Genomic DNA, 9,939 nt, shown 5'->3' with positions numbered 1-9,939 from the left:
GGGGGGCGGCCAAGAGGGGGAGAGAGGGGAGGCGCGCCTGGGGTGGGCCTTAGGGCCCATCTGCCCTAGGGTTTGCCCTCTCCCCTCCTAGTTGCGCCTTGGGCAAGGGTGGGAGGCGCACCAGCCCACTCTGGGGCTGGTCCCTTTCCACTCTAGGCCCATGCAAGCCTCCGGGGTTGGTGGCCCCACTTGGTGGACCCCCGGGACCCTCCCGGTGGTCCCGGTACGTTCCCGATAAAACCCGAAACTTTTCCGATGACCAAAACAGGACTTCCCATATATAAATCTTTACCTCCGGACCATTCCGGAACTCCTCGTGACGTCCGGGATCTCATCCGGGACTCCGAACAACATTCGGTAACCACATACAAACTTCCTTTATAACCCTAGCGTCATCGAACCTTAAGTGTGTAGACCGTACGGGTTCGGGAGACATGTAGACATGACCGAGACATTCTTCGGTCAATAAGCAACAGCGGGATCTGGATACCCATGTTGGCTCCCACATGTTCCACGATGATCTCATCGGATGAACCACGATGTCAAGGACTTAATCAATCCCGTATACAATTCCCTTTGTCTATCGGTATTGTACTTGCCCGAGATTCGATCGTCGGTATACCGATACCTTGTTCAATCTCGTTACCGGCAAGTCTCTTTACTCGTTCCGTAACACATCATCCCGTGATCAACCCCTTGGTCACATTGTGCACATTATGATGATGTCCTACCGAGTGGGCCCAGAGATACCTCTCCGTTTACACGGAGTGACAAATCCCAGTCTCGATTCGTGCCAACCCAACAGACACTTTCGGAGATACCTGTAATGCACCTTTATAGCCACCCAGTTATGTTGTGACGTTTGGTACACCCAAAGCATTCCTACGGTATCCGGGAGTTGCACAATCTCATGGTCTAAGGAAAAGATACTTGACATTAGAAAAGCTTTAGCATACGAACTACACGATCTTTGTGCTAGGCTTAGGATTGGGTCTTGTCCATCACATCATTCTCCTAATGATGTGATCCCGTCATCAATGACATCCAATGTCCATAGCCAGGAAACCATGACTATCAGTTGATCACAACGAGCTAGTCAACTAGAGGCTCACTAGGGACATATTGTGGTCTATGTATTCACACGTGTATTACGATTTCCGGATAATACAGTTATAGCATGAATAAAAGACTATTATCATGAACAAAGAAATATAATAATAACATATTTATTATTGCCTCTAGGGCATATTTCCAACAGTTACAGTAACTAGATATGTTACCACATGCCTCTCTTTCCTCATTATTTACTCGCCACATCATCTATTTTTCCTAAAGATGTGTGATGTTACCACCTATGTTACTCCCACTATGGATAGTCTTACCACCAATGCCACATGACATGATTATGATTTAAATCCCAATGACTCCCACACAAAAAAAAACATGGCATGCTTGTCACACGAATGCAGGAATGTATAAAAGGTTATTTTCCTCTCATTGAACATAACGGGAGGTGGCGTAGCTGGTTAGCCTGTTCGCTCATCAAACTTGAGGTCTCAGGTTCGATAACTACACTTGAGCATAATTTTGTTTTTGTTCGACTTCTTTCTTCCACCCAATGACAGGTAGGCCCCGCATGACAAAGAGAGAAACTGATCTGGGGCGGTGCCAGGAGGATTCTTTGACTAGTCAAAATGGATGGATATTGAGCTATATGATCTTGTAGTGACCGTATAATCACCTCATCACGTATACGCTGCAGCCTTGGTGCTTGTTTTCTAGGGTTTGCACTCTTCACACACTCTCTCTCTAGTATATATATACACGCTTGAGCCTCATTGCTTGTAGTTGCTCTCTTCACACTCTCTCACCCTCTCCAGATCTAAACATGGCTTTGTTGGCCTCTATCTCTCCCCTCACAGCTGGTCAATGAGTCGGCAGGATCCGTCCGCCGGAAGGGAAGGAGGCTTAACATTGTCGCCGTCGGCGAGGGAGGGAATCCAGTACCGGTGCAACTATTCTCTTTCACCCAGCGGTGACGCGGGAGGGCCTCCGACCCCTTCTTCTTTGCCGCCGTATATAGTGTGGGCCGAATGACCTCCGGTCGCCCACCGAACCACACCCCAATAACCTTAAGGTATAATTTACTTATTCCACATGCATTGATCTAGCTACATGTGGGCTTTTTCCGCTTGTCCACTCGAATCTAGGTGTTCGATCAAACAGGAAAGTAGTGGAGAAAGTTGTATAACATGAATCTAGGACGTGGTTCAAAGAGGAAAGGAATCGGGAAAGTAGTGGGGAAATGTGTATATCATGAATCTAGGGCGTGGTTCAAAAAGGAAAGGAAGGGGGGAAAGTAGTGGGGAAAGTTGTATACCATGAATCTAAGACGTGGTTCAAAGAGGAAAGGAATGGGGGAAAGTAGTGGGGAAAGTTGTTTAGCATGAATCTAGGACATGGTTCAAAGAGGAAAGGAAGGGGGGAAAGTACTAGTACAAATTGGCTATCCAGCACCTGTGTTGGTCGAAAAGGGATGACAAACGCAGTACGCACATCTATAACAAACTGATCTTTTGTTTTGTGGGACAAGGCTGCAGAGTTTGAGCAGGACTAGATTTGTTGCACTCACATAGGGAAAGATATCTAAAGATAACAAAACTGGGACGAACACAAATATGCTCCTTGGTTGTTTGTTCTTTGTTGCCACAGACTGTGCATCACCCCTTCATACATCGGTAGATGCACATGGTGCTGGTGCGTCCATTGTCCCGTGCAACTCTATATCTATTGTTAATCTAAGGCCCTATTTTGTTAAAAACTCCCTAGTCACTACCTGCTTGGTTCCAGGGACTAAACATGGACTAGAGGTTATTAAATGACATGCTAAAAGACCATGTTACCCCTAGTAATGAACTAATAGAGACAAGGTGCGATGCGGGGCAGGGGCAACTGTTGGAAAAAGTCCCAAAAACACTCTCCCTTGGGGTCTTATTTCTTTAGTCCCAAATGCCCACTTTTATTTTTAGTCCCTAAAAGTCCCTCAGGTTTGGTTTAGATGGGACTGACACGGAGTTTTTTAGTCCCTACACCAAAATGTCCCTATAAACAAACACCCTCTAATAATGCCGCTGGAAAATTGATGCAATGCCATAGTTAAACGCAGATTACATGTATAACAAATTTTATTGTTAATATAATCTGTCCGTTAATATTAATCAATGCCACCATTTCAGAAATGCTACTGTCTTTCTTTCTTTCCCATTTAGATAAGTTAGATGCTTCTTTTTGTTGGCTTCTATGTCATCCACCATTATTAACCACTAGTTGTTTCCTTTGCACCTCTGTGTAAACAGGGTTATCTACTTCACCTTGTTGCTATTGTGACCTTTTATTGCACTGCACAAAACACTTTTCTTTTAAGAGTCTTTTGTGCAGTTCAACCAAAATGTCACACCGACAATGTTGCTTGATTGCTTGATCTTAGTGGAACTACACAAGAGGAGATCTTACTTCCTATCTGTGTTGGCAAATTTGGTTCAGATCTTCTTCTTGTGAGTTGTTTGAATTCCGCGTCATGAGAGGTCAGTACTAGCCTTCTTTCACATGATTGTGCAGTGTACGGTAATGTTGCTGGATTTTAGTGAACTGCACAAATGGAGACAAGACTTCCAATCTATATGTGCACCGTAATATCCCATTGAGGTAAGATAAGGATATTTCACAATTGTTGGCCTGTATTTTGCCACTTTCATCAGAAAATTAATGTCGTTGTTTAGTGCTATACTTGTGCTCCCTAATTGACATGCCAAAGTGATGAAGGGGAAGAACAAGCGGAAGAAAAACAAAAATCAACTCCCGGTGCTGTAATGAAGCACTGGAACTGTGATGACACAAGTAATGATATAGTTTTGCATCTTAATTTATTGCTATGGCTGGAATGAGCAATTGTTTTGCCACTGATTTTATGCCACTCTTAATGTAATATATAATTATCTTTACTTGTGCAAACAGGGATCTTCTTTGAAGATACCATATATTTTAGCAGAACTGCACAAGAAGATGTTGGAAATATTAAACTAATCGAGGAGTATATAGTAAGCATGGCAACCGCAGTAGATAGCAATAGATGGTTCCGGAGAAGTGCTTGATCTGTATGCTCTACACAATAAGCCTCCTGACAAAGGTTGGTACTCGCCCACGGATTTCATCCATATGATTGAGCTTTGTCATCTCTATTGGTGTTGTGCTACTGTTTAGATACTGTCATGAGAAAGTGGTATTGTCCTTGAGAAGTGCTTCATCTGTGCTGTTTTAAATATTTTCTTTCCTTTTTTCGAGCAAACATGGATGCTAGCATTTAGTTGTCCTCTTGTCTTTGCACAATAGGATCATCCTCCTCTGAAGAAGAATATGGAGTACGTGAAGTGACTAGTTCTAATTATGCCAGGATGAAGAAGCCATGTCTATATTCTCATCAGAAGGAGCAGTTGAAGGATGGTTACATTACTCCCCACAAGACCAAACTAACTTTAGCTCAGAAGGACTGACAGATCTCCATTTTTTTGGTGTGATGCGCAAGTACAATATTGTTCTAGGATTCTTTTCGGTGAGTTCCATTTTTTAGAAGTGTGATGTACATGGACCATGTAGGTGCCTGTTTAAACTATCAATTCCTAGTACGGTTTGCTTTATACTAATCAATTTTTTTGTATTTGTGCAAACAGGAGTGCTCAACTTGATTTCAATGGGAACTGCACAAAATGTTCATGAATACATCAAATCATTCATTTCCACCACAATAAAGGAGGTGCCGATAAGTTCAAGGCGTTGCAACATATAAGGGCGAAATCATACAAGCTACGCGCGAATTTGGTTGATTTTGGTGGAACTACACAAAAAGAACAGTTGCTTTATTTGGCACGAGGTGCCATGTCAATGTTTGAACTGATGGCAAACCCTGCCCATTCCACAATCATAGGCATTTGATATTTTGGAATGGGAAAACTTTGTCAAAGTTTGCTCATTGATGTACACAAAACAACAAGCATTTGACATTTTGGAATGTGACAACCTTGTGAAATTTTGCTCATTGATGTTAGCAAGAAGACATGTGTTTGATATTTTCTAATGGGACGCCCTTTGCTGTCAGCAGCGTCGATCGATTTTTATTTATTCTTTAGTTGTGAAGTAAATATTGACTCTGACATGTGAATATCTGAGATGCATAATAATTGATTGTTTTGAATGTTCTCTATGAATTTCTAGGCCTGTGTGTTTGATTGCAATGTACAGGAACGCTAAAAAGCAGCTCAAACTCTTTGTACTCCCTCTGTTCCTTTTTACTTTGCACATTGTGAAAGTTCATACTTTTTTCTAAAAGATTGGTCAAAGTAGAGATACTTTGACTGCAAACAAAACTTGTATGCAGACTAAAAAGGACCGGAGGGAGTACATGTGAAACTGCTGCAAACAAGGTGATCACCCTGGGAATTATGCTAGTACGTATTGTTTTGCATGTTCATCCAATGCCAGTGATACAAGAATTCAAACTAATCGAACTAAATTCATTCATACGTTTCATATAAACATGCCAGATTTCATTACATTTCATACATTCTTCAACTAAAAAGGGGTGCACTAGAGGTATAACTAATTAACCAAAGCTACCCACCTGTGTGTGGCTGAGCCGAATAGAACCTTCTTCTCCAGCAGACTAAGCTTCAGTGACTTAACTGCAGGTGCAGTTGCATAACTGACATGTGGCCCAGATGCCTATTGGTCCCACTTGTCAGTCAGCCAACTGCATGAGCAGTTTAGTAGAAGCAGCGTCCTTCTCCAACATAGCTCTCCGACTCCATGTCTCCGCCAAGAAGCTAATCGGCCGTCAATGGTCAACCTGCCTAGCTTGGCTTCAACCGGAGGGTAGTAGTGGTGGCCTTACTTGGACCTGAGCGGTGGCGACCTACCGTGTTCTACTCTTCTTTGTTTTATGTGTGGCGCGGCGTTGTTGGCAGCGGGGCGGGGCCTCAACCTAGCCAGCGATATCCTCTATCTCATTGCCGGTGGGGCGGCGCCTCGGCAGAGCGGGGTCCTCCCCCTCATTGCCGGCAGGGTGGGGCCTCGACTCAGCCGGCGATGTCCTCTACTTCGTTGTTGGCGGGGCGGGGCCTCGGCGGATTAGGGCCTCTGCCTCGGTGCCGGCGGGGCAGGGCCTCGACGGAGATGGCGGTGTCCTCTGCCTTGTTATTGGTGCCGCGGGGCCTTAACGGATCCGGCGATATCCTCTATCTCGTTGCTGGCAGGGTGGCGCCTCGGCGGAGCAGGAGAAATCCCCCCCTCGTTGCCGGCAGGGTGGGGCATCAGCTGAGCCGGCGATGTCCTCTGCCTCGTTGTTAGCAGGGCGAGGCCTCGGTAGAGTAGGGCCTCCGCCTCGGTGCCGACAGGGTGGGGAGGCAGAGCCGGTGGTGTCCTCTGCCTCGTTGTTGGCATCGCGGTGCCTCGGCGGAGCAGGGCCTCATCGACGCAAGCGGAGCGGGGACTCGTCGGAGCCGGCATTGTCCTCTGCCTCGTCCTCGGTCTCACCAAACAGCGCCTCGCCCACTTCATCACCCTCTTTATAGGCAGCCGCAGCCTCCGCCACCCGCATGCGGTACCGCCAGAGCTCGAGGCGTCCCTCACGAGCGGAGTGGTATGAGTCGAGCAACGCCTCCCGCTCCGCCCGCTCCACAGCGATGTGCTCCTCCGCCTGCAGGTGCTCCAAGAGGAGATGGTGGTTGTAGGCGGCATCGGCCAACGCCTCCCAGAACTGCTCCTCACATTTTTGCCTCATCGTGTCCATGTATTGGGCATGGTCCTCGCTGATGGTCATGATGCAATGCACCGGCAAGGATGGAACGGAGGAGGGGTTGGCATTGGATCATCGACTACCATGTTCTCCATTGGGACGTCAGCGTCCTCTGGCTGCCTGCCGGCCAGCCAGTCGGCATCAATGGCTGCCATCTCCTTGTGGTCCGTCATCCGCCCGTCCCAAAGAGCGCTGAGCGCGAGGAAGCCATGGTGGGCAGTAGTGGTGTGGACAGTACAAAGGGAACGGAGGCAGATGACTGTGGCTATGGCCGGCGCAACAGTTTATATAGCAATGGTGGGCGGTGGAGGGACGGACGTGTGGCGCCGGAATAGCCGCCTCGACAACCGCATATCATTAATGTGGGCGGCAGACAGACGGACAGATGGCACTTGTGTCATTTGAAGGTGGAGCAATCGCTTGCACCGGGAAGCGGGGCGGGCGGCATTGACCGTTTTGGGCGGAAAGCGCACGCGGGTGAGGGAAGCGGTCCGGGTGGGCCAGGGTAATCAGACTCATGCTTGGCAGCGGGTCAGTCCAGCAGCCAGACATGCTGGCTCTCCAGCGAGCTCGCCGAGCTGAGCGACGACAATTAGACAATGGACGTAGCTTCCGACCAGGAGCCGACGCCACTGTCCAAGCCGGTTCATGCCGTGTTCACCATAGAGCAGGTGCGGCTGTCCTGGTTCTAAGTCTGACAGTAGAAAGGGGGGTAGGTATGGAGAGGCAAGATCTTAGCTATGATGAAGGTGTACACACGATGTTTACGAGTTCAGGCCCTTCTCGGAGGAAGTAATAGCCCTACGTCTTGGTGCCCGGAGGCGGTCGATTGGATTATATGTGTTGGATTGCAGAGGGTGCGAACCCTTGTGCCAGAGGGGGGTGGCTTATATAGAGTGCGCCAGGACCCCAGCCCCACTCCATTACAGGGGAACTAATGTACATAATGTAGAGGCGTTATTGGTAACGCCAGCATTAAGTACTCTTAGTGCTCATGAAGACTAAGTAATAAATATCTAGCCGTTGCGTGCTCTCCTGAATACTGGTCTTTGATATGGTCGAGTGATCTTCCTTGTGGTCGAGTGGCGATAGGTAACCATTGTCGAGTGATCGGACTGTCGAGTGGATTGCACTCGACATATGAGACTGGTGCTCTTCTGTCGACTCTTAGTCTTTTCATCTTCCATGGTAGTGACCTTGGGTAGGACGTATAGGTCGAGCCTATGACCCTACCCCAGGTCTGTATCCTCGTCAGTAGCCCCCGAATGGATTAAGGTGTGAGAGGAAAGAAAGACAATGTTGGACCTGTCTCGTGTCTCCGCGAGTGCTTTCTGTTAGACTGAACGCCTGCATTGGTACTTCGGGGACGAATCAGTTGCCTTGATCCATTCAGTGATTAGTCGACTGAATTGATGACTTCATGTGTCGAGTGTCGCGTGGGGGTGCGAGATCTCGGGCGCGATTGCTTGTGGGGAGATCCCGGATTCGCGGGATATGAAATTTCGGGGGCGCGCGCGAACAGAGTGGCGCCGAAAAAAGGGGGACCCGGATAAGCAGCGACGCCTCGATCATCACGCTGCCTTTTTCGCCACATTCGCTACGCGCACAACTGTAGCAGGATTTGACGGGATTGCCCGGCTCCACGCGTCAGTCACTCGGAAGTGAGCCTTTATAAGGCGACGGGGCCGGGGTGCTTGCACTGTGCACTCCTTCCTCTACTTCTTTCTCCTCTGCTCCTCCACCACACCAAGCGCCTCCGCCTCCACCGCCGCCGTCCTCAAGCCATGGTGAAGGACAAGACAGCGGCACTGGAGCGCGCCAAAAAAACAATAGGGGTGGTGAAGGGCAAGAAAACAAGTCGCGGATCATCGTCGTGCTCGGAGCTGCCGCCGGGCTGGATCCAAGGCGATTGGATCCGTTCTTCGATCCGGCAAGACGATCTGATCGATCTTCAGGAGTCCGGGCTGATTGCGGCAGGGGCGGAGAGGCTACCGAAGGGAGAGACGGAGCCATAACCTCGACCGGGTGAGTGCGTCTTGCTCGCCACTCATGTCGACCGGGGGTTCTCGCTTCCTCCGCACCCTTTCTTCCGAGGGTTTCTGAACTTCTTCAGGGCACAACTCCACCACTTTTCCCCCAATACCATTATGTATCTAGCCGCTTTCGTGTCGATGTGCGAGAACTTCTTAGGGTGTCGACCGCACTGGGGGCTCTTCAAACATATCTTCACTATTAGATCTCAGTCGGTTAAGAAGGCGAAGTCGAGTGACTCGAAAACCCACGTTATCCAGATGTGCGCGGGCTTAGGCATTCAAAAGAGAAATAGGAGCGCTTTTCCGGTCAGGACCCTTCCTGAATCTGTTAGGGGTTGGCAATCGTCCTGGTTCTACTGTCAGGACGTTGGGACTCCAGGTCATTTCACCGGTCTTCCTCCTTTTTCATTCGACCTTGTCCAAACTCCTGCTCCACTGAAGGTTACTGCCACCGAGACCATGGAGACAAGGATGTTAGTGGACTGAGTGGTCCAGCTCATCAATGACGGAGTCACTGGCCTGGACTTGTTAGAGGTATTTCTCGCTAGGCGTATCCAGCCTCTCCAGGCCCGTGACCATTCGATGTGGTTGTATTCTGGGTCGAGCGACACCACTCGGGTCCACCCGGAAGAAGTGCCGCTTGACAACCTGGCCTTGTGGTTGAAGAGCATTACAGGTACTCAAGATAGGGACAATTCCATTTCTCCCCCTAACTTGAGCCACCACCTGGCATTTGCCCCTAATTTCCAGGTATGCTCAAATTTACCCCTCTGCCGTTAGATGGTGTTATAATAATACCCTTCCGCTCTGTTACCGTCTGGTCAAAGGCCATTGACTGTGACCGAGGCATTCCGTGGACATTTTTGCCCTTCCCGACAAGTGGACCCATGCAAGAAATAAAGAGATAGGAATAAGTTAAAAATGGAAACACACACACACACACACTCTGTCCCTGCTAGCACGACCCCACCATGCCCAATCCCCTTCTTCCTCCTCCCAGCCCTGTTCACCTAATCCGGCAGGAACCACCGCTGGGCGCACAACCACGCACGGTGGTGA

Source organism: Triticum dicoccoides, chromosome 1B, assembly GCF_002162155.2.
Source record: "Triticum dicoccoides isolate Atlit2015 ecotype Zavitan chromosome 1B, WEW_v2.0, whole genome shotgun sequence".
Lineage (NCBI taxonomy): Eukaryota > Viridiplantae > Streptophyta > Magnoliopsida > Poales > Poaceae > Triticum > Triticum dicoccoides.
This window is presented reverse-complemented; position numbering follows the sequence as displayed.